Raw genomic sequence first — 26,285 nt, 5'->3', positions numbered from 1 at the left:
GCAGTTCTGGGTGCCACAGTCTTCCAGGGATAGAGACACACTGGCGTGTGTCCCCACACCCCAGGGTGGGGTGGCAGGAAGGCCAGGGGCCTCCATGCCACGTCCCCTGGGAGGAGGCGTAATTGCAGGAACTGGGCTGTAGAGTCTGGGGGTATAGAGCTGTCATCAGACCCTGGGAGAGCATCCTGTAGAAGGGTGATAAAAATTGGGGGTCCTCAGGGAGAATTTGGATTCTTAGTGGAACTGACGGGGTACAGGTCCATTCAGTTCAGGATGTTATCACAGTCAATGCTGACCAAGGAGGAAGTGGGTTGTCTAGGGCAGTAATGAGCCCCCATGTACTGGTGATGTGGAAACAGAGGCTAGGCAGGGATGCTGGGAGGAGATTCAGGTGCCAGATGGGAGATGCAGGAGTCCATGGCCTTATGGATTGGACGGCTTTATGAAGCGTATGCCTCTTCTCATTTTCTAGTGAAGCAACATAGCTGAGTGGAAAGAAATACCTCAACCCTTGAAATCAGAGAGTCCCTGTTTAAATATCTGGTTTCTACTACTAAGAAACACTTCACCTCTCTGTGACTCAGTTTCCTCTCTGTAAAATGGAGACAAACACAAGGGCTCTTGTGAGAGTTAAGTAAGAATGTATATAAAGGTCCTGGCAGGGACTTCCCTGCCAGGGAAATGGCGCAGGGGTTAAGAATCTGCCTGCCACTGCAGGGGACATGGGCTCGAGCCCTGGTCCGGGAAGATCCCACATGCCACAGAGCAACCAAGCCCGTGCACCACAACTACTGAGCCTGCGCTCTAGAGCCTGCGAGCCACAGCTACTGAGCCTGCGTGCCACAACTACTGAAAACCACGCACCTAGAGCCCGTGCTCCGCAACAAGAGAAGCCACCGCAATGAGAAGCCTGCGCACCACAAAAAAGAGGAGCCCCCGCTCGCCGCAACTAGAGAAAGCCCGCACACAGCAACAAAGACCCAACACAGCCAAAAATAAATAAATAAATTAATTAAAAGAAAAAGGTCCTGGCAATAAATGAGTTTCTCTTCCCATTTTACTGGGGGAGGGAACAGAGTTTGGAGCTGTTAAGTGACATACTTGGCCAAGGTTAAATGGCTTGTAGGGGCAATTGATTTAGAACGGGAACCCAGGTCTCTTCCAGAACAGTGGGCTGTGTCCTACCTGTTTAGGTCCTATTTATTGAGCACCTACAAATGCTTGAGCTGAATGGTGCTCCACTGAGTACCTGCTCTGTGACCAGGTACAATTATAATCCTCATTCCACAGATGAAGCTCAAATAATTTTGCCAGTTGCTCAAGGTCTCACAAATGAAGAAGCAGCAGAGTTGGGGTGCCAATTAAAGTCTGACTCCCAAGCCTGACTCTTAATCGGGAGTTGGTAAACTACGGCCCATGGGCCAAATCCTCCCTACTTCCTGTTTTTATAAATAAAGTTTTACTGGAACACAGTCACGTTCACTTGTTTACGTGTTGCCTGTGGCTGCTTTCACGATACAATTGCAAGGGAAATCACTGACTTGCAAAGTCTGAAACATTTACTATCTGGCTATTAACCAGAAAACTTTGCCTAGCCCTACTCTTAACCACCATTTTATATAATAGTTTTTTCTTGAAAATTTAAAAGGAGAATCTGCTTAACACCAAGACACATTTTCAGGCAGGTCAGTAAGTATTTGACATGAATTCTGTGATAAATAGAGACTGAATTACCGTCTGGCTCTCCTTGCAACTTTCCTCCATCTCCCGCTAAGCAGATCTTCTTGGTCAAGGGGATGGGCTGAGTAAAACAAAGACAAAGGCATGTGTCAAACACATTAACAAGGCCCTGTGTTTTGCATCTGTATATTGTGATTTAATTAGGGGATTTTAATTGTTTTATTTAAAAATTTTTATTATTTAAAATGATTTAATTGTATTACTTTTTTTTTTTTTTGCAGTACGCGGGCCTCTCACTGTTGTGGCCCCTCCCGTTGCGGAGCACAGGCTCCGGATGCGCAGGCTCAGCGGCCATGGCTCTCGGGCCCAGCCGCTCTGCGGCATGCGGGATCCTCCCGGACCGGGGGCACAAACCTGTGTCCCCTGCATCGGCAGGCGGACTCTCAACCACTGCACCACCAGGGAAGCCCTGTATTACTTCTCAATTGATGTTTACAGCTTATTATTAATGTTATTTATTATAAATGTCAGAACTGTATCTTTTCTCCTTTAAAGTATTTATTTATTTATTTGGCTGCTCTGCACGGCTTGCAGAATCTTAGTTCCCCGACCAGGTATTGAACCCGGGCCCTCGGCAGTGAAAGGGTGGAGTTCTAGCCACTGGACGGCCAGGGAATTCCCATCTTTTCTCCTTTTAAATATTACATAATTTCCATCGTGAACGTATAATATCTCAGGACGACTTCCTTCCCCAAGCAAACAAGCGGGGTTTTTAGCCATGGCCAGGGAGATAGTAGATTTCGATATGCCGGAATTAAAGAACAGAATCAGTAAACGAATAAAAATATCAATCTGAGCAGAAAGAGTACTGAATCAGGAGTCAAGAGACCTTGGTTATAGACATAGCTCCATCCAATCAGCTGGGTGATTTGGGTTTCTCATAAGCCCTCCTATGTCTCAGTTTCCCCTTATAAAATGGGGCTACTGGACCAGATGACTGCTAATGGCTCTTCCTAGTATAGCAGTGTATTCCCATTTAAAAAACGCACCAAAATAAAGCCTTTGGGGCAGTTCTGCCTAGAAGGAGAGGCTTCACAGAGATGACCATCAATCCCACAACGGGGTTCTCTATTCTGAACCTAGCAATCCCTTTGGGAGTAGGGGACAGTCAGCGTGCACCAGGCACCTTCCCAATCATTTCCGGTTTTGTCACAGGATCCAGGACTCTTTTATCAGAAGAAGGGGAATTTAGGTCTGATGAGGGAGGAGTGTCCCTGGTGGGGGCAGTGGGTCAGAAGACGCCAACAGTTGGAGGAGGAGGGGAGCTGAAGGAAGCGGTGACCCTGTCCTGTCATCTTCCCCTGTCCTCGGGATGGCTTGGGGAGCAGGACAGGACGGACATGTCATTGCTGTGAGGGGCGTGGATGTCCCCACCTTCCTGCTAATCCCTAATCATGATTACCCTCTCCCTAGGCAGGAATGAAAACCTTTTGGTCTTTATTTCATATCACTTTTTACAATTTTATAGGCAAAAAAGGAAATTTCACTGCTGTTTTAATTTGTCTCTATTTGATCAAGAAAAAGATCTTTTTCTTATTTAGCTATTTGTAGTTTTACCTTTGTAAACAAAATTATTTGCAGCCTTTGCTTTAATTTTTTTCCTATTAGCAATATTTATCTTTTCTCTTTTGAGTTTTTGAGGTTACATACTTAATGTGTAAATGTATCTTTTGTTTTGTCAAGCTTTTAGAAAACCAACAAAACTGGGTGTAGTAAGAAAATGTTAATAGCCTCTTTACTTCCTCGGCAATTCTGAACTCCAGAGAAGTCCATTGATAATTAACATTTGCGGAGTAACTGCTGTTAGTTTTCTGTATTTATACAAACTAACTCAAATACATATATATGTATATATATAATTTTTCATTTTTTTATAAGAGTAGAAACCTGCTATATCTTTTAATCTGAAAACTGTTTTTAAAAATTCTACATTGTAAACTGAACTAGCCCTGTCTTAGATTCCTATGCCCCTTGTGTATTTCACAAACTCTTTCTTGTCATCGTCACTACAAGAGTTAGCCAAGCATCATCAGGCCAGAGTTATAGATTAGAGAAACTGAGGCCCAGGGAGGAAATGTGATTCACCCAGATCCTTCAACAGTTCAATACTGGGGGGCTTCCCTAGTGGTCCAGTGGGTAAGACTCTGCCCTCCCAATGCAGGGGGCCTCCGTTCAATCCTCGGTCAGGAACTAGATCCCACATACTGCAACTAAGACACCCGCGTGCCGCAACTAAGACCTGGAGCAGCCAAAATAAATAAATAAATATTTTAAAAGCCCCCAAAACATTTCAATAGTTGGACGAGAACCCCAGGATGAAACCCTCCTGATTCTGGAGGCAGACGCCTCTCTATGCAGAGTGAATCAGACCTTCTGTCCTGAGAGTCACCCTCCTGAGGGGCACAGGCTGGAGTTGGGAGTCAGAGAAAGTGTAGGTACTAAGAGAGTACACGACGGCAGAAGAATTCAAGCTACCCCCAAGGTGCTCCTCAATTTCTGACGTGCTAGGTGACCTTGGGACGAGCGGTCGGCCCTCTCTGGGGTCCCAGTGCTCATCTACGAAATAAAGGCTTGGGCCTAATCAGAGGATTTCAAACTGTGCTCTTCAAAGCTGCAGGGAGCCTCCACAAGTTACTGTCCCTCAAAAGTGAACACGGGGAGCATGTTCTGGGATGCTCATCACAGCACCCGCCGTGTCGGTGAAAAGTTGGAAGCAACTGCAATGTCTTACATGCAACAGGTCATGCATGTGTTCATCCCTTCTTTCGTTCGTGGGATAGTTGTTGAGTAACAACTGCCAGGCCCTGTTTTAGACACTGGGAATCACCGCTGAACAAGACAGACCAAGCCTCTGCCCTCTTAGAGCTTCCCCGAAAGGCCGGGCCACCCGACCGTGAGCTGAACCCCAGTAAGGTGTAACCAGATGTGTCCTTATGTCACAGCATGGATGGGTCTCCAGGCCACAGGGCTGAGTGCTAGAGGTGGTACCAAGACCTGGGTAGGCTGATTCCCTTGATATAAACCCCACCCCTTCTGGATATCTGGCTGTAGGTGGACAGATACATTAAAAGGTGCTGAGGAGGCTTTGCGGGGTGCATCTCCAAACAATGGTTTTGTTTCTGGAAAGAGAGGGGAGTAGTCCAGGATTGAGGGTACCTTGTGTCGGGCACTTTATCTGTATTTTTTAAACAAGGAAGACATTCAAATATTGTTTGCAATTAAATATATATATATATGTGTGTGTGTGTGTGTATATATATATATATGTATGTCCAGAGAGAGGGAAGGACAAAAAGAAACTTACAAGTTTCAGTCTCACAGAGTCCTTCAAAATCTAACGTGTTCAGGCTCTACGATCTACCCAAACCTAGTAAGTGTCTTGGTTTGGGGATCAGAGATTTTAAATTAAACCAATGACGAATATTGCCGGGATCCACGGCTAAGCCAGCTTCATCATCGAGGCAGCATCCACTGTGTTCAGTCCCAGCTGATTCTCCCTTAGCTACTTAAAATCTCATCTTGGCATTGCTGGATGGGAAAGCCTCCCCCAAGATTTATTTTACAAGTGAGGAAACCTCTTTCCTTTTTTTTAAAATTTATTGAATATATTTGACCTATGACGTTATGTGAATTTAAGGTGTACAACGTGTTAAATGATTTCTTATTTTGCCAAGGACTCAATTAACGGTAGAGCCCAGATTACAAAGCAGGAAGCCAGCCTGCCCTGCCTCCAGATCCTGGGCCCAATGCAGGGGGGAGAGGTGGGGTGGGATGGAGGGGGAGGCCATCCTCCAGACTCCCACTGGAAGCTCCAATGATGAGTCCTGGTGTCCAGCACATGCTGAAAGGAAGCCTTGTCAACATGGAAGGAGATCAAGGTGGCCAGGGGGTGCTGAAACCTCCTGTCGGGTCCAGCATCTCTGAGGAGATAGGGACACTTCGTACGCTGCCCCTGTCCCCGCCCCCTCCTCGAGCTCTCTCCACTCGAATTCCGAGGGGCTTTGGAATCACTAGACTGTCTCCTGCTCCCAGGAAACCCCAGGCTTCAGTGGAGCCAGGCGACTGGCCATCCATCATCCTTATCTCCCGGCTCTGGCGGCCCCAGGTCCCTGGCCTGGATGGGCCCAGGGGGCCAGGAGGGCGGGGGGGGGGGGTGGGGAAGGATGGGGGCAGGGGGGCCTCGATAACAAGAAAAGCAGCTGTTCCCTGGGGGAACTTCAAAGTGCCTAGAGCTGAAATTTATGGGCAGAGTTGTTCACATTAGGGGCCAGAGGGCCATTCATCCTGTAAATATTTATTGAGCACCTACTGTGTGCCAGGCACTGGGCTGGGGGAATCTTATGGGCCCAAAGAGATTTTGTTGTTTGTTAGGTTAACATGTCTACCTCAGTGGACTAGGTTTGATGAATGAATCAGTTCATTAATTCATTAAGTATTTATTAAGCACCCACTGTGTGCTGGGGGTTGCTAGAAATCCAAGGCTGTTGGAACAGTTAAATAAATACGCCCCCCTACTGTGGGCAGGGTCTGAGATCCACTAATGCAGTTGTCCGGAGCTTCAGAGGCAGGCAGACGGACAAGTTACTAAACCCTCCTTGGTCTTTGCTTTCTTAGCTGTAAAACCAGGGTAATAATCGCACCTATCCCATAGGGTTTGGGAGAGGAGGAACTGAAACAAGAAACTATAGGTCTAATTCTTAGCCTGAGCCTGGTAAACGGTCATCTCGTACCAAAGGTGGCTATTTTTGCGACTGCAAATGATCAGCCCCACATTTATTACGTGTGTGTTGAGTGCCTGCCATGTGCTCTGCAGCTGCTGTCAGGGCAACTGGCAAGTCGGCCTGGGAGGGTTTGCCAGAGTCCCTACCTCTCCCCTGAGGTCTCTCATTGGCTGAGCCTTCGAGGTGTTAAAGAGGGGTTTATGTGACCCAGAAGAGGCATTTGGACTTAACCCCTCAAATCCCTGTCACCCCAAGACTCTAAGGGCCCATGATCTTCCAGGCAGGGTCCTGGATGGGTACCTCCCTACCTTCCAGGCAGCCCATGAGGAAGGCCTTCCTGCTGCGGAGCTGAGATCTGCCTTGTGGAAATTTTCCCCATTAGCGTCCCAGCTTTGTCTTCTGGGCCCTACCCCAGCTCTTTGAGCCTCAGTTTATTCATCTATAAAATGGGAATAGCAATAGTTCCTATCCTATAGGGTTACTGGGAGGGTAAAATGAGACAAAGATGGTAAAGCACTTGGGACAACCTCTGCAAAATGAAATCCGTGATAAGCGGCAGCGAATAACAGCAAACAATAAAATAACGAGAGCCTCTGGGAGTCAATGAAAAGAGGAGGTGGAGGAAGAGGAAGACGAAGGAGAAGAAAGGGAACCAGAGCTGTACTTTCTGGGGTAGGAAGTCGTCCTCAGGAAACCTGAGTTTGGCAAAGGAGAGCACACACGATTCCCAAAGATGTTTCCCAGCTCACAAAGTCTGGTAAACATGGAAGGGAAGGCGCTTGTAGTGTTCTTCTCCACGCAATGGGGGCAGTGTTTCCACTTCCACTCACAGAAGAGCAAGTGAGGCCCCTGAAGGGGACTTGATTTCCCAGGGTCAGGGAACAGGGGGCACTGGGCATCCCCAGAGCTCGGTCTCCTCTCTCACTCCCCTCAAGGGAGCAGTGGAGGGGGGCTCTCCATGGACAGTGCTAGGGGTTGAATTGTGTCCTTGCCCTAAAATTCATAGGTTGAAATCCTAACACCCAGCACCTCAAAATATGCCTTTATTTGGACACAGGGTCTTTAAAGAGGTAATCAAGTTAAAATGAGGTCATTGGGGTGGGTCCTCATCCAATACATCTGGTGTCCTCATGAGAAGGGGAAATTTGGACACAGAGTGATGCAGAGACAAGAGACAGGGAGAAGACAGCCATCCACGACACAGGAGAGAGGCCTGGAACAGAACCCTCACAGCCCTCAGAAGGAACCAACCCCGCCTGCACCTTGATTTTGGACTTCCCAGCCTCCAGAACTGGGAGAACACATTTCTGTTGTTTAAGCCGCCAGTCTGCCGCACATTGTGCCAGCAGCCCTGTGGCAGTGTGTGGAGTGCCCCACGGAATGCTCTGAGGGCTTGCTTCCCTGCCTGTCCCAGGGGGGCGGCTCTTCTCCAGAACCCTGGGATGTTGGTCAGAAGGCGCGTGGCAGGCCCGGCAGTGTCTGACCACAAGGCCGTGGTCTTTGCATTGACCTTCCTTGTTCTTGTCGCTCCCTGAGAAGTGAAAACCCATTTTCCTGGTGCCTTCCGGTGATGACTGGATTAACCTCACCTGCTGCTGTCCTCTGCGAAGACCTGCCAGGCTTGCTCTGGTCTCCCTGGGACTGGGGATTTGTCAGAGATTCTGGGAATTACCAAGTCAGCTGCATCCACTTCCTCCTCTGTGATCTTTTCCCTCTTCCCTCCTTCCTTCTTCGGCGCCCCTCCTCCTGGCCTGTGCTCACCCCACGCCCACCCACATCCCATCCCACGACTGCTTCCTCCTGATTCCCCATCCTCCAGGCCACCCTTACCTGGTGGCCCTCAGCAGAGCAAGGGGCAGTCCAGAACTCAAGGCTTTCCTGGAGACAGAGGCAGGAAGTCTAAACTCACTTCTTTCGAGCCGAGAAGAAGTTATCCAGAGCTGGTTTCTCCTCCCACCTTCCAGGAAGCCTCGTTCTTGTCCCTGGCCTGGATACATTATTATATTTTGCTTTAATTGCATTAAGGCAAATGACTATGTCACCCTGTGGTTTCGATCAGGTCAGGGATCTGATAATCGATCCTGGCACAGTCTAGACAGGAGTCACTTTGAAGCTGTTTTTAGCAGGATGAGAACAAACAATTTTTCCAAAGTGGTCACATTAGGCAAACAGGCTGGTGGGGCATCTCTTTGGGAGGGAGTGTGCCCTGGCTCCAGGCAGCCTGCTGACTGATTCCAAGGCCCCTGGGGAGGAGACAGGACTGCACCCCCTGGGACGCAAGGAGCTTGAAGTAGAGATGCCACAGGCTTAGGCCTCCCTATATGTGAAATCTGGTCCAGGTGCCTCTTCCAGGAAGCCAATCCTGACTGACACCACCTGGCTCAGGGCACAAAGATAGCATAGTGCAGTGTGAGATGGCTGGCTGGAGAGATGGAAGAAAGATGGAATTCATACAGGGCACTGGTAGAGGTGGGACCACGTCCTGCAAAATTATTCTCTCTTCAACTCTTTCGATTCTTTGAAGTTCATCAAGAGGAAAGCCTCAGTGTGGTCTAGTCTGTCTCTAATATGGTTCTAGTGTTTGCTGATCTCCCCTTTTAACAAGGAGAGCAGGCCTTGGCTCTGCAGGGTGCTAAGATATAGCTAGATTTCAATAACACTGTTTTGTTATCGTTGTATTTACAGTCTCTTTCAAGCAATACTGGTTTTCCCCCAACAGAAAGTGAACCATTGTTCGAGCACAGTAAGGTAGAGATCCTGAAGGTGGGAGCTGAAGGAGGACCTTGGGAGACAGTGCTGGGGGATCTTATGCACAGGACCCATGCCAGCTCCGCACTCGCTTGCTGTGTGACTGCAGACAAATTGCTTTGCTCTCTGAGCCTCGGTTTCTCTGTGTAAAATGGAGTTGATGATGTACTGCGTGGGGCCATAGTGAGGATTTTCTGAGAACGTAGGCATGTAAAGCATCCAGTGTATGCATGGCGGGCATGGGGTCTGCCCTCTGCCTGGTGGCCTTGTTCCTTACATGGGCCACTGCTCCCCTCAGCCAGTCTCAGAGCCTTTGCTGGTCCCACGGGCAAAACCGACGAGATTCCAGGTTCAGAGGAAACGAAAGGAGCTTGGAGGCCCGCGCTATGCCCTGGCTCGAGCTCCCTGGCCTTGGGCTTGCTCCATCCCTCCACTGGCCCACAGTTTCCCCACCTGTCAGCAGAGGCTCTGACCAAATGATTTTAAGACCCTTTGCTCTGACATAAGGATATTTTGGAGTTACAATGCCACAACAGAAGAATCTCTGTTTTAACAAATATATCTTGTGGTCCTCCCTACTTGCAGACTTGGCCATGGACAAGCGGCATCGGCCTCACTTGAGAGCAGGTAGAAATGCAGATGCTCAGGCCCCACTCAGATCTCCTGAATCAGAATCTGCATTTTAGGACTTCCCTGGTGGCGCAGTGGTTAAGAATCTGCCTGCCAATGCAGGGGACACGGGTTTGAGCCCTGGTCCGGGAAGATCCCACATGCCGCGGAGCAACTAAGCCCGTGTGCCACAACTACTGAGTCCACGTGCCACAACTACTGAAGCCCGCACACCTAGAGCCCGTGCTCCGCAACAGAAGCCACCGCAATGAGAAGCCTGCGCACCGCAACGAAGAGTAGCCCCCGCTCACCACAACTAGAGAAAGCCTGCGCACAGCAATGAAGACCCAACACAGCCAAAAATAAATAAAGAAATAAATTAATTAATTAAAAAAAAAAGAATTTGCATTTTAACAAGATGCCCAGTGCGTGAAAAGCACTGATTTATATCACCCAGTCTGAAATGAAGAGTTTTAAATGCTTTTACATCTTCAAATATATTTAAATATATTTATACATTTCTCAGGGATTTTAAAAAACAATGAACATGTCATTTTTTTTCTGAAACAATAAAGGTGTTATGAAAATGGTAAATGAACCCAGGCCAGTTCAGAGACAAAATGATTTATGTAAATCTGGTGAACAGTTTTTCCCAGGAAATTTTCCTTCTGAGTAAGGTAGGGTCTCGCACTTTCCATAAGTTGGCCTCTTCCCAGCAAGTGTCTCCCTCATGCCTGATTCCTGGAAGGCTGTGTGTGCGTGCGTGCGTGTGTGTGTGTGTGTGTGTGTGTGTGTGTGGTGTTGTGTGACTGTGTCTTGCAGCTGATCCACTGAGCAGGGACTTCAGCCAAGTCAGCAAAACCAGGATGGAAAAAAAACTAGATTCCTAAAGGCTTCAGGGTAAGCCTGGGGAGCTTGGGCAACCATCCCTCAGATAAACTGAAGCAGCATGTACTGTGGATTAGTCAGGCATCCTGGCTTTCCAGTTGGGCCCACCTCCTAGAGGGCTTCCTGCCTAACCGTCCTGTCCAGCTGGGGTTCTCTGTTTCTCCTCATCTCCAAAACAAAAGCCCCAAACACCATCCCATCCACTTCGGGAATTTATCCCAAAGAAGCGATCTCGATGTAGGCAAAGATCTTCCTAAAAGAATGATCATCACATGCTGTTGATAAGAGTGAGAAGCCAGAAAAAAAATCCAAGTGTCCAAGAATAGGGGCCTGAGGTTACTTCATGATGTATTTCAATCCTGTGCCTGCCTGGGAGCAGGTCAGCAGTTATGGGCAGGAGTCGGCAGGTCTGGACTCGAGGGATAATTTAAGCAGTTTATTTAGCCTCTCTCCAAGCCTCACTTTCCTGAGCTGTAAAATGGGAGTGATAATAATACCAAATGCCTTCTCTTTTTTTGAGGATTAAATGAGGACATACACGGAAAACATTTAACACCACGCCTGGTGCACAGTAAGCACTTGGTAAATGGTTGTTTGCTGTGCGCCAGTTCAGATACAGACAAATGTTGGCGGTGAGTATTAATGACAAGGAAATATATATATGGCACAGTGAAAGTGGAAAAAACAGATTATAACTCAGCATGATCCATTTTGTAAACATATGTGTACATATTCACATTTAGCCTTGTATGTAATTGATAAACATGAAGTGGAGATGTAGTTGCTATAAGAACAGGAAATGTCCGGCCACTGGGGAACCCTTTCTCATTTCTCAGGCTCACTTCCATACTCTTTGCCTGAGAATGCCAGGGAAAATCAGATTTGGACCTATCGTTGATAAGGACCATAATGAAAAAACAAAAGTGGCACCACTTGAGTGCTTTCTAGCAGACAGGCACCTTCTAGGTGTACTACCAGCTCATTTATTCTTCACAACCACCTATGAAGCGACACTATTAATATTCTCATTTTACAGATGAGGAAACTGAGGCACAGAGGGGCTGAGTAGTCATCTGTCCAAGGTCTAACAGCCAAAAAGAGGTCAGAAGATAGTTTCAAACCTGGGCTCTAATTACTATGCTATCCCACCCCCCAGGCCTCTCATTGACAAGGACGGAAACTAAGGCCCAGAGAAGCAGGACACTGGCCCAAGGCCACACAGCAAAGCAGTGTCAAAGGAGGAACTAGTACTAAGCCTCCTGAAGCTTTGAGGCTCCTCAGTGCCCCCTTCAGGCAGCCTGAGGATGCACTGGCTACCTGATTCCTCCAGGCTGTAGGAAGGGCACCTGCGCAGCTAATCGTTTGCACTCCTCTGCGTACAACCGGCTGCTCGGGAAGTACAGGTCTTTGGCGAGCAAAGGAGACAACCCACAAACTGTCTGCACCTTCCGCTGAAGCCCTGCCTCCACCCTCCAAATCCCATGTCACTTAAGGCAAATGTAATCTATATGGCTCTAATTCATTTACACTTAAATCTGCAAGACACTGGGTTCTAAGTGCTGTTACTTACAAAGCCTTCAGAACCTGTTAAGTGAGATTCAGCTCCCCAACTCCTCCTCTCCAACCCTACCCCGAGTCCAGTCTTCCTCCCCTTCCCCCTTCTGGACCAGAGTTCATACCAGCATCTGGCAGGGCTGAAAAGAAACTCACAAACTCAGACTTGGAAACTGTGGGGGGGGGCACAGGACCAGTTATTAGGATGTTCAGAGCAGCATTGTTTGTAATCCCAAAAGTTGGAAACAATGTATATGTCTATCCATGGGAGAATGGATGAATAAAGTGTGGCAAATGCATACAATGTGACACCAAACAGCAGTAAAATGGACAATCTCACAAAAATACTGTTGAGGGAAAAAACCAAGCAAGTTGCAGATTAATTCATAATATGATACCAATTATTCAAAATTTAAAAACACTGAAAAATCATTATATGCAAATATATAAACTACCTTGGTAAAGTTCATTTTTTAACCTGGTAGTGGGTACATGGATATTTGTTCTAGCATATATACATTTCTGTATAATTTTGAAAAGCTACATAATAAAATTTTCAGTAAACCCCTAGATTTCACATCAGCAAAGGAAGTTAGCCTATGTGTTGAGTTCAACTCCCTCATTTCACAGAAGGGGAGGAGGAAATAATTTAATATTTGTTAACTACGTAACACTTACTAAATACTCACTTGTCAAGCACACCCTCATTTCATGTAAGTTCCAATCCCCTGCATGGTAGCATATGCTGTTACTATTCTCATTTTACAGATGAGGCAGCTGAGGCTCAGCAACTTCCTCAAGGTCATGCAGCTTGTAAACCACAAGGTTGCAATACAAGTCGTGGCCTCTGGCTCCCAAGGCTCACACACCAGACCACATGCTGTGGAGGCCAGCACTGTTCTTTTACATCTTTATTGGAGTATAATTGCTTTACAATGTTGTGTTACTTTCTGCTTTATAACGAAGTGAATCAGTTATACATATACATATGTTCCCATATCTCTTCCCTCTTGCGTCTTCCTCCCTCCCACCCTCCCTACCCCACCCATCCAGGTGGTCACAAAGCACCGAACTGATCTCCCTGTGCTATGCGGCTGCTTCCCACTAGCTATCTATTTTACATAGATAGTGTGTATATGTCCATGCCTCTCTCTCACTTTGTCACAGCTTACCCTTCCCCCTCCCCATATCCTCAAGTTCATTCTCTAGTAGGTCTGTGTCTTTATTCCGTCTTACCCCTAGGTTCTTCATGACATTTTTTTTCTTAGATTCCATATATATGTGTTAGCATACGGTATTTGTCTTTCTCTTTCTGACTTACTTCGCTCTGTATGACAGACTCTAGGTCCATCCACATCACTACAAATAACTCAATTTCGTTTCTTTTTATGGCTGAGTAATATTCCATTGTATATATGTGCCACATCTTCTTTATCCATTCATCCGATGATGGACACTTAGGTTGTTTCCATCTCCTGGCTATTGTAAATAGAGCTGCAATGAACATTTTGGTACATGACTCTTTTTGAATTATGGTTTTCTCAGGGTGTATGCCCGGTAGTGGGATTGCTGGGTCATATGGTAGTTCTATTTGTAGTTTTTTAAGGAACCTCCATACTGTTCTCCATAGTAGCTGTACCAATTCACATTCCCACCAGCAGTGCAAGAGTGTTCCCTTTTCTCCACACCCTCTCCAGCATTTATTGTTTCTAGATTTTTAGATGGGACCTAATGAAACTTCAAAGCTTTTGCATAGCAAAGGAAACCATAAACAAGACCAAAAGACACTCAGAATGGGAGAAAATATTTGCAAATGAAGCAACTGACAAAAGATCTCCAAAATTTATAAGCAGCTCATGCAGCTCAATATCAAAAAAACAAACAACCCAATCCAAAAATGGGCAGAAGACCTAAATAGACATTTCTCCAAAGAAGATATACAGACTGCCAACAAACACATGAAAGAATGCTCAACATCACTAATCATTAGAGAAATGCAAATCAAAACTACAATGAGATATCATCTCACACCGGTCAGAACGGCCATCATCAAAAAATCTAGAAACAGCACTGTTCTTTGATCTTACCCCACAAGTCTCTGAGTTAGGTTTCATTATTACTGGTTTTAGAGGTGAGGAAACTGAAGCTCTGAGCAGTCATTTGCTAACGCTTGTTCAGGCAGTTACTCCACAGAGACCAGATAAGAGAGCTTCCTGACTCCTAGTCCAGTGTTCTTTCTCTATCAGGCTTTGTCTGGAAGACCTGGTGGGGGGGAAAGTATGGCTGTGTTTACCCTTACCTTCTACTCCTTAGAAGCTCTACGCAGTTCGGGTACTGCCAAGGGGAACGAAGCTCCCAAAGTCGCCTTGGCCAGGTTTGGGGCACAAAGTTGTATAGAAGGGGAGGACCTGGTGAGCCCTGGGTCTTGCAGCCAAAGAAGCCATCCTTAACTCCACTTTCATTCACAACTGGCATCCAATCTATCAGTCAGGTCCCTGCAGGAAACAGGTGGCACACTCAAACTGGGTGCTTTGAGGAGAGTTTAATAAAAGGACTATGCACAAACTTACAGGCAGGGTTAAGAAAAAACAACCACTTACAACGTGGTACTCTGGGGCTGGCAAGAGCAGGGAGTTGTCACCATTCAGGTCTGATGGGCAAAGGGAGGAGCCATTACCCACCCCTGAGGAGCAGCTTTTCTGGGTGGGCTGCCTGATTAGAGCTGTGCCCTTGGTAGAGGGCTCAGCCAAACCGAAAGGAGGCAGTCGAGGAAATATACCACAACCTCACACTTCTCCTTCCGTCAGATCCCTTGCCAGTATTCCTTTTGGCCAAACTCAGTGGGAAATTCCTTCGGCCAAACCCAACGGGAAACAGGACAGAGACTCTGGATGGAGTTCATACAGCTCAGTCTCCCAGGGCATAGAGCAGGGTGGGGAGAGCCAGAGACTGAATCCAGAGGGGCAGGCAGAAGAAAACAGGAAACACTGGCTTTCCTTCAGATAGACCCAGACTCTGGTGGCATACTGCATACCACCTCCATGGCTAGCCCCTGGTGTGAGCCATCGTCACCCCTAGGCTGTATTTCTACAATAGACTCCTAGGTGATCGCCCAGCTTCTACAGTCTGTTCCTAACAGTCAGTGATTCTTGTAAATTACATGTCAAACCATGTCACTCCTCTGCTCAAAATCATCAAGGGAAGAGCAAAAGCCAAAGTCCTTACAAAACCTCGCAAGTTCCTGCACAGTCTGTCATCTGTCCATCACCCCTTGACCTCATCTCCCTATTTTTCTCCAGTATTCACTCTGCTCCAGCCACATTGACCTTTCTCTTCTTTGATATACAAGGACAGTTCCTGCTTTAGGGCCGCTGCTGATCTCTCTACCTGGAATGTTCTTTCCCCTCCATCCTTTACCTCCATCAAGTCTACTCAAGTGTCTCCTGCTCAATGAGATCTACTCTGACCCTCCTTTGTAAAACTGCAAACTGTCTCCCCCATCTCTCGCCCACTATCCCTGATCCCCATCATCCTACTCGTTTCCTTTTCCCCATATCACTTGTCATCTTTTAACATGCCACATCATTTACTTATTTGATATTTTTCTTTTTTTTTTTCTTGTGGCTGCGCCAGGTCTTAGTTGTAGCACGCAGGATCTTCATTGCAGCATGCTTAGTTGTGGCATGCGTGATCTTTAGTTGCAACATGTGGGCTCTTAGTGGTGGCATGCGGACTTCTTAGTTGTGGCATGCAGACTCTCAGTGGCAGCATGCATGTGGGATCTAGTTCCCCAACCAGGGATCGAACCTGGGCCCCTGGCATTGGGAGTGCGGAGTCTTACCCATTGGACCACCAGGGAAGTCCCCTACTTACCTGTTATATTTATTATCTGTATCTTCCCACTAGAACACAAGTTCTGCAAGCATAAGGCTCTGTTTTGTTCATCAGTGGATCTCCAGACCTTGGAATTTTGTAGGTGTTCAACACATACTTGTTGAATGTTGTTGAATGACTGAAATGGGGGTGAGGAAAGATTAGGCTTGGAATTTTCCAGTTAGAAAAGGGTAGATGATGGGTAGAGCCAGTGAGAAGATTAATGGGTCCTATATGAGGGAAAGGAAAAAAAAAGTCAACATGGAATTATTCATTACTATATACCTGTTAAAAGTTGTATCTTACCAACAGATATCAAAGGCCTGAACATTTTGTAGACCCTTTGTCCTAGCAATTCCATTTTCAAGAATTTGTACAAGGAAATTGTCATCATTTTTTGGTAAAAGTGTAGTAATGATGAAATTCTTCACAGTGAAGTGAAGAATAATGAAAAATTGGAACCAAAGTAGCCATCTAACAATTGTGAAATGCCTAACTATGGTACAGCCATAGGTGGAATACTATGCGAACATTAAGTTCATTAATTGACCTGAATGATATTTATGATAATTGCTTAATGAGAAAAGCACATTATAAAACAGCATTACATTATAATCTTGTTTTTTTGCGGTACGCGGGCCTCTCACCGTTGTGGCCTCTCCCGTTGCGGAGCACAGGCTCCGGATGCGCAGGCTCAGCAGCCATGGCTCTCGGGCCCAGCCGCTCCGCGGCATGTGGGATCTTCCCGGACCGGAGCACGAACCCGCGTCCCCTGCATCGGCAGGCGAACTCTCAACCACTGCGCCACCAGGGAAGCCCTAATCTTGTTTTTTATTAAAATATACAGTTGTCTCTTGAACAACATGGGTTTGAACTGTGCAGGTTCACTTACATGCAGATTTCTTTCACTAAATTCGTCCTATAGGACTACTCAATCCACGGGTGGTTGAATCCTCGGATGTGGAATAGTGAATACTGAGGGCTAACTGTGAAGTTACACGCAAATTTTTTTTTTTTTTTGGTACGCGGGCCTCTCACCGCTGTGGCCTCTCCCGTCGCGGAGCACAGGCTCCGGACGCGCACGCTCAGTGGCCCTGGCTCACGGGCCCAGCCGCTCCACGGCATGTGGGATCTTCCCAGACCGGGGCACAAACCTGTGTCCCCTGCATTGGCAGGTAGACTCTCAACCACTGCGCCACCAGGGAAGCCCACACGCAAATTTTTGACTGCATGGAGGTCAGCACCCCTAGTCCCCGTGTTGTTCAATGGCCAACTATATATGCATTTTAAAAGTTCGAGAAAGCTATAACCCAAAATATTAATGGCACTTATCTCTGGATGGGCACCATACAGGTATTTTATTTCTTTTGCCTCTATTTCCTAAATTTGCTTCAAGGAACTTAATTATTTTAAAAACTAAATTTATATTTTTTAAATAGCAGTTATTTATGAGCTCTTGGACAAATAACTTGACTCCTCTGGGTAACAGTTTCCTCATTTGTTTGTTTGGTTTTTTGTTTGTTTTTGCCTGTGCCAGGCAGCTTGTGAGATCTTAGTTCCCTGACCAGGGATTGAACCCCGGCCCTTGGCAGTGAAAGCTCCGTGTCCTAACCATGGGACTGCCAGGGAATTCCCTTCCTCATTTTTTTTTTTTTTTAATATTTTTGTTTTTAACATCTTTATTGGAGTATAATTGCTTTACAATGTGTGTTAGTTTCTGCTTTATAACAAAGTGAATCAGCTATACATATACATATATCCCCATATCTCCTCCCTCTTGCATCTCCCTCCCACCCTCCCTATCCCACCCTCCCTATCCCACCCCTCTAGGTGGACACAAAGCACAGAGCTGATCTCCCTGTGCTGTGCAGCTGCTTCCCACTAGCTATCTATCTTACATTTGGTAGTGTATATATGTCCATGCCACTCTCTCACTTCGTCCCAGCTTACCCTTCCCCCTTCCCGTGTCCTCAAGTCCATTCTCTACATCTGCGTCTTTATTCCTGTCCTGCCCCTGGGTTCTTCAGAACCACTTTTTTTTTTTTTCAGATTCCCTATATATGTGTTAGCATACAGTATTTGTTTTTCTCTTTCTGACTTACTTCACTCTGTAGGACAGACTCTAGGTCCATCCGCCTCATTACAAATAACTCAATTTCATTTCTTTTTATGGCTGAGTAATATTCCATTGTATTTATGTGCCACATCTTCTTTATCCATTCATCTGCTGCTGGACACTTAGGTTGCTTCCATGTCCTGGCTATTGTAAATAGTTCTGCAATGAACACTGTGGTACATGACTATTTTGAATTATGGTTTTCTCAGGGTATATGCCCAGTAGTGGGATTGCTGGGTCATATGGTAGTTCTATTTGTAGTTTTTTAAGGAACCTCCATACTGTTCTCCATAGTTGCTGTATCAATTTACATTGCCATCAACAGTGCAAGAGGATTCCCTTTTCTCCACACCCTCTCCAGCATTTATTGTTTGCAGATATTTTGGTGATGGCCATTCTAACTGGTGTGAGGTGATACCTCATTGTAGTTTTGATTTGCATTTCTCTAATGATTAGTGATGTTGAGCATCCTTTCATGTGTTTGTTTGCAATCTGTATATCTTCTTTGGAGAAATGTCTATTTAGGTCTTCTGCCCATTTCTGGATTGGGTTGTTTGTTTTTTTGATATGAGCTGCATGAGCTGCTTGTAAGTTTTGGAGATCACTCTTTTGTCAGTTGCTTCATTTGCAAATATTTTCTCCCATTCTGAGGGTTGTCTTTTTGTCTTGTTTATGGTTTCCTTTGCTGTGCAAAAGCTTTTAAGTTTCATTAGGTCCTACTTGTTTATTTTTGTTTGTATTTCCACTTCTTTAGGAGGGGGGTCAAAAAGGATCTTCCTGTGATTTATGTCATAGACTGTTCTGCCTATGTTTTCCTCTAAGAATTTCATAGTGTCTGGCCTTACATTTAGGTCTTTAATCCATTTTTAGTTTATTTTTGTGTATGGTGTTAGGAAGTGTTCTAATTTCATTCTTTTACATGTAGCCGTCCAGTTTTCTCAGCACCACTTATTGAAGAGGCTGTCTTTTCTCCATTGTATATTCTTGCCTCCTTTATCAAAAATAAGGTGACCATATGTGTGGGTTTATCTCTGGGCTTTCTATTCTGTTCCATTGATCTATATTTCTGTTTTTGTGCCAGTACCATACTGTCTTGATTACTGTAGCTTTGTAGTATAGTCTGAAGTCTGGGAGCCTGATTCCTCCAGCTCCGTTTTTCTTTCTCAAGATTGCTTTGGCTATTTGGGGTCTTTTGTGTTTGCATACAAATTGTGAAATTTTTTGTTCCAGTTCTGTGAAAAATGCCATTGGTAGTTTGATAGGGATTGCACTGAACCTGTAGATTGCTTTGGGTAGTATAGTCATTTTCACAATGTTGATTCTTCCAATCCAAGAACATGGTATATCTCGCCATCTGTTTGTATCATCTTTAATTTCTTTCCCTTCCTCATTTTTGAAATGGAGTTAAAAACAGTTTCAAGTCCTTCCTATTTGATAAAAGCTGCTCTTAGATGTATACTGGAGAAATCGGCCAAAACTATAAGAGAAAAAAAAGAATTAAGAGATGTAAAAATTGAAAGAGATAAAGCTAGCACTATTTGCAGTGACTATATTTATTGACTTAGAAAAATCAAGCTCAAGCTATAAAAATTAATAACCATCTAGAAAATGCAATTTAAAAATATAGTACCATTCATAAATGGTAACAAAAACTATAATGTCTCTGGGAAGTAATGAAGAACAAAGCCAAGATATCCCCTTCTGTAACCAAACAGAACACTATGGGGCCTTCCAGAGACAGACACCCCCTCCCCCATATCCTCTTCACTGAAGTGCCTAGATAATATAATATCTGATGTACATTTCCTGAGTTGTTTTACAGATGCTAAAACCACCACCAAACAAAGAAATTAACTACTTGATGACCATGAACATGTAGCCCCCATACCTACTGGTGCCTAAGGATTGATAATGTTAACCTCTGTGACACCACCTTGTTACCTCACCATAAACCAATCAGAGAATTGTGCATGAGCTGATCACATACCTTGGGACTCCCCCTCCCTCGCCATACCTTTAAAAATGCTTTCCTGGAACCCATCAGGGAGCTTGGGTGTTTTGAGCACTAGCTGCCCTGGATTCCTTGCTTGGCGTCCTGCAATAAACACTGCACTTTCCTTTATCACAACCCAGTTGGCTTTACTGTGCGCAGGTGAGCAGACCCAACTTTGGTTTGGTAACACTTTCACCATTTCTATTCAACATTAAAATCGTTATTTTATCCATTGCAATAAGAAAAGAAAAATTAATAAAGGCGTACAGCTTGGAAAAGGAGTAAAATTGTTTTTTTTCACAGATGATATGATTATGTGTGGAAAAACATAAGAAATTTACAACAGAAACTATTAAACTCAGGACACAAGGTCAATATTTAAAAAATTTAATTTTCACTGTATAGTAGCACAATTTAAAAAATTAAGTAAAAAATATTATTTATAATAGCTCCAAACCCCATAAAATTCTTAGAAATAAGTGTATCAAAAGATGTGTAAGATCTCTACACTAAAAGCTACAAAATACTGATAAAAGAAATCAAAAAGACCTAAACAAAGGGAGAGTTATACCATGTTTATAGACTGGAGAGCTCAACATTGTTGAGATATTAATTTTCTCCAAATGTATGTACAGATTCAACACAATCTCAATCAAAGTTACAGCAGGATTTTTTTAAAGTACAAATTAAGTCTAAAATTTATATGGAAATGTAAGCAACCTCAAATATTCAAATCAATCTTGAAAAAGGTTGAAGGACTTATCCTACTTGATTTCAAGATTTAACTATAAAGACACAAGAGTCAAGAATAGATATACGGGGCTTCCCAGGTGGCGCAGTGGTTAAGAACCCGCCTGCCAATGCAGGGGACATGGGTTCTAGCCCTGGTCCGGGAAGATCCCATATGCCGCGGAGCAACTAAGCTCGTGTGCCACAACTACTAACTGCACTCTAGAGCCTGTGAGCCACAACTACTGGAGCCCACGTGCCACAACTACTGAAGCCCACACACCTAGAGCCCATGTTCCACAACAAGAGAAGCCACTGCAATAAGGAGCCCGTGCACCACAACAAAGAGTAGCCCCCCAGTCGCCGCAACTAGAGAAAGCCTGTGTGCAGCAACGAAGACCCAACAGAGCCAAAAATAAATTTAAAAAAATATAATAGATATACAGATCAATGAAACAGAACAGTGTCCAGAAATAGATCCACACATGTATATGGCCAACTGATTTTCAACAAAAGTTCCAAGGTAATTCAATGGGGAAAGAAAACACTTTTCAACATATTGTGCTGGAACAACTAGATTTCTGTGAGGAGAAAAAAAATGAATCTCAATCCCTACCTCATACTATACCCCCAAATCAATTCCAGATGAATCAAAGAACTACTTGCAAAAGCTAAAATTATAAAGCCTTTAGGAAAAAACAGGAGAATATTGCCAACCTTGGGGTAGACAAATATCTCTTGGAGAGATCTCAATAGGCAGGATTTATAAAGAGAATGAGAAGACAAGCCACAGACTAGGAGAAAATATTTGCAAAAGAGTTATCTGACGAAGAACTATTATCCACTCTGTTTCTCCAGCCCTAAGAAGAATGGCTAGGATATAATAAAAGGTTTCTTGTGGCTCAGAGTGTAATCTCGCAATGATTGATGTGGAAACCGAGTCACAGAGAAATTGAGACTTAAAGATAACACAGCTCATGTGTAGTGGAGCCAGATTTTGAATGCTGCGTGAGACTTCAGAGCTGATAACCACGTGGCCAGTCCACCAGACCATGCTGGAGGTGGTTTTTTAATTACCACTCTACCTCTGCCCCACTTTGCTTGATACCTCAGAGAAAATAATACAGAGATGGCTTTTTCCAGCTGGACTTATCTGAAGCAGACAACCTACTCCTTCCAGGACAGGAAAGGGTACCCAGGACACAGACCTCTTCCCTGGAGAGAAGAAAGTACAGTCCTATGTACTGCTGGCCTATCTCAGAGGCCAGTAGTTGCCAAAAACAAACCAACCAGCTGATTTCCCTGGGCATGGAATGTTTCAACATCCTCTGTCCCACTTGCTCTGCTATATGTTAACTGCAGATCTGTGGCAAACTGCAGGGCACTCACTGGAGATGAAGTTGAGGCAGAGCATGGAGAGTGTGCTCTCTCTGAGTTTTCAAACAAGCAGATACAGGTAAACCACAGTGAAAGTGAAAAAGAAAGGGGCCCATTGGAGGTGGCTGATGAGCAGCTGCTCAGTGAGCTCACAGGGGACCCACGGTGGGGTGCGCCTCCCTCATGCCTCAGAGCCCCTCTCTGCCTCTGGCCTGTGCCTGTCCCCTACTTTTAGCCAGTGGAAAGGATCTCAAGCTGGGAGGAACAGAGATCTTTCTTATATTCTAGTGGGGCAAGGGAATTGAGTTCACTGCAGAGAAGTCGGCAGTGGGAGGCTCATGACTATTTCAGTGACCAGAATATCTCCACCCCAGGTAGAGGAAGGTGCTGTGGGAACACAGGGTTTTAGCCGACTACTTAAGTGTTGGCTAAAGTGTTGTTTGTCTGTGGCTTTTCCCTTCTCTCCATCACAATCTGGGAACAGTACCTTGAAGCACTGTCCTTGATTAATAAAGTTTTCTGCCCTATGATGATCCCCTGGATGGAGGTGGTCAGAGGTAGGAGAGGGTGAGAATACTGTTCTTGATTATGAAAACCTATCTCCATTTTGTGTATCCCTGTATAATTTTAGTCTCCTAAATTGATCTATTATTTTTCACACTGTACTTTTGTAGAAAATAATTTTCCAGAAGACATATAACACTGTCCTTAAAGACCGATGTAATCCCTGTACATAAAACATGTCATATATACACTTATAAATGTATATATAATGCTTAAGAATAAATCATTCTGAGTTTTTGAAAAAAAAAAAAGAACTGTTACCCAAAATGTACAAAGAACACTTGAAACTCAACAATAAGAAAATGAACAACCTAGGACTTCCCTGGCGGTCCAGTGGTTAAGGCTCCACGCTTTCACTGCTGAGGGCCCGGGTTCAATCCCTGGGTAGGGAACGAAGATCCTGCGTGGTGTGGCCAAAAAAAAAAAGGGCGGGAGGACTTCCCTGGTGGCGCAGTGGATAAGAATCCACCTGCCAATGCAGGGGTCACGGGTTCCATCCCTGGTGGTCCGGGAAGATCCCACATGCTGCGGAGCAGCTAAGCCCATGTGGCATAGCTACTGAAGCCTGCACGCCTAGAGCCCGTGCTCCTCAACAAGAGAAGCCCCCGCAATGAGAAGCCCGCGCACCGCAAAGAAGAGTACCCCCTGCTTGCCGCAACTAGAGGAAGCCTGCATGCAGCAATGAAGACCCAACACAACCAAAACTAAATAAATAAAATTTAAAAAATAAAAGGAAATGAACAACCTGATTAAAAAATGGGCCAAAGACATGAACATATACTTCAGCAAAGAAGTTATACAGATGGCAGATAAGCATATGAAAAAATGCTCACCATCATATGTCAGTACGGAATTGGAAATTAAAGCAACAGTAAGATACCATTACATACCTATTTCAATGGCCAAAATCCAAAACACTGACAATACCAAATGCTGGCAAGGATGTGAAGCAGAAGGAACTCAGATTCATTGCTGGTGAGAAAGCAAAATGGTACAACCACTTCGGAAGACAAGTTTGGCAGTTTCCTGTAAAACTAAACATGCTCTTACCATATGATCCAACAATTGTGCTCTCTGAGTCAAAAACCTATGTCCTCACAAAAATCTGCACGGATATTTATAGCGGCTTTATTCATAACTGCCTAAACTTGGGAGCAACTAAGATGTCCTTCGGTAGATGAATGGATAAATAAACTGTGGTACATCCAGACAATGCAATTAGTGCTGAAAAGAAACAAGCTATCAAGCCATAAAAAGACATGGAAGAAGCTTAAATGCACATCACTAAGTGAAAGAAGCCAATCTGAAAAGGCTACATACTGTATGATTCCAACTACATGACATTCTGGAGAAGGCAAAACTATGGAAATAGTAAAATTACAGATCAGTGGTTGTCAGGGGTCAGGGGGAGGGAGGGATGAACAGGCAGAGCACGGAGGATTTTTAGGGCGGTGAAACTATTCTGTACAGAATTATGGTGATACATGTCTTTATGCATTTGTCTAAATCAATAGAATGTACAATATCCAGAGTAAACCCTAAGGGAAACTATAGACTTTGGGTGATAATCATTAACGTGTCCATGTAGGTTCATCAGTTGTAACAAATGTACCGTTCTGGTAGGAGATGTTGATAGTGGGGAGGCTGTGCCTGTGTGGGAGCAGTACTCTCTGTACTTTCCACTGATGCTTTCAGCTCACTTTGCCGTGAGCCTAAAACTGTTCTCAATAAATAGTCTATTAAAAATTGATAAATTAGACTTCATCAAAAATATAAACTTCTGCTCATCAAAAGACATCATTGATAAATGAAGAGATGAGGCAGATGGGAGAAAATACTTTCAATACATATACATCTGACAAAAGACTTGCAACCAAAATATATAAAGAACTCCTACAACTCAATGATAAAAAGGCAATCAATTCAAATTAAAAAAAGGGCAAAAGACTTGAATAGACACTCTGCAAAGAGATATAGAAATGGCCAGGAAGCACATGAAAAGGTATTCAACATCATTAGACATAAGGGAAAAGCAAATTAAAGCCAACATAAGATACTACACATCAGAATGGCTAAAATTAAAAACATGGACAATATCAAGTGTTGGTGGAGCAACTAGAACTCTCTTACATTTCTAGTTGGAGTGTAAAATGGTAAAACCACTTTGGAAAACTCTCCGGCAGTTTCTTTTGAAGGTAAAATACACCTACACTCTGACCTAGCAATACCACTTCTAAGAATGAAATAAATACATATGTTAGAATATTATATTTATAGATAATGAATATACGTATATATAAATATATATACACATATTTTATATATATATATATATATATATACATACATACATACAAAAGGCTTGTATGTGAATGTTAATAGCAGTTTTATACACAATAGCCAAAAGCTAGAAACAGCTCTGATGTCTATAATTCGCTGAATGGATAAACAATTTCTTACAATGTTATACTATTCAGCAATAAAAAAGAACAAATTACTAATATATGCAATGACATAAATAAATCTGAAAAACACAGTGAGTGAAAGAAGCCAGCCATAAAATATGTGATTCCATTTATATGAAGTTCTGGAATAGGAGAAGCTAACCTACAGCAATGAACATGAGAACGGTATTTGCTTTTTGTGGGGACTGAGTGGCCAGTGGCCAGAGGGAAATTTCTGGGGTGATGGAAGTGTTTTATATCTTTATTGTGGTAGTGTTACATGAGTGAAGATGTCCAAACTCATCCAACTTTACATTTAAAGTCTGCACATTTTTTTTGTGTACACTATAACTCAATAAAAATTATGTAAAGCTAAAAAGCACTCAACACACAGAAAAAGAATATAAATATATCAAAATTAAGGATTTTAAAATGGAGAATAACATAGATGTAGTAAAGAGATGACAGATTGAAGGACGATAAATTGCACTGTCAAAACCTAACAGGGGGCTTCCCTGGTGGTGCAGTGGTTGAGAGTCCGCCTGCCGATGCAGGGGACACGGGTTCGTGCCCCGGTCTGGGAAGATCCCACATGCTGCGGAGCGGCTGGGCCCGTGAGCCATGGCCGCTGAGCCTGCGCATCCGGAGCCTGTGCTCCGCAACAGGAGAGGCCACAGCAGTGAGAGGCCCACGTACAGCAAAAAAAAAAAAAAAAAAAAAGAAACCTAACAGGAATAAAAAGGAGCTCTTGACAATTGACAAGAAAACGACCCTTAATAGAAAACTGGCCAAGGGTATGGGTTAGCAGTTCATAGTTCTTAGTTAAATCAGGGGTGCATATATATTATCTAACCATTCCATTCCCAGCTATAGATTCTAATGAAATTTTCACACAGGTCCATAAAGGACACGTACTACTACATTGAAGG

General features: G+C 44.4%; 1 long non-coding RNA gene across 1 annotated transcript in view; it reads right to left on the bottom strand.

Moving 5' to 3' along the window:
- LOC137220848 (uncharacterized) overlaps positions 1 to 16,318 on the bottom strand; it is a 65,150-nt gene extending 48,832 nt beyond the window's left edge. The window contains exons 1-3 of the long non-coding RNA XR_010941814.1: positions 16,134 to 16,318; positions 14,560 to 14,755; positions 1,735 to 1,801 (exon numbers count right to left, since the gene is read on the bottom strand). This is a non-coding gene — a long non-coding RNA (uncharacterized lncRNA). The remainder of the gene's footprint in view (positions 1 to 1,734; positions 1,802 to 14,559; positions 14,756 to 16,133) is intronic.
- Positions 16,319 to 26,285: the final 9,967 nt, after the last annotated feature.

This window comes from Pseudorca crassidens, chromosome 3, assembly GCF_039906515.1.
Source record: "Pseudorca crassidens isolate mPseCra1 chromosome 3, mPseCra1.hap1, whole genome shotgun sequence".
In the NCBI taxonomy this organism is placed as follows: domain Eukaryota; kingdom Metazoa; phylum Chordata; class Mammalia; order Artiodactyla; family Delphinidae; genus Pseudorca; species Pseudorca crassidens.
Note: the sequence above shows the minus strand (reverse complement) of the source record. Positions and strands in the feature narration are given on the sequence as shown.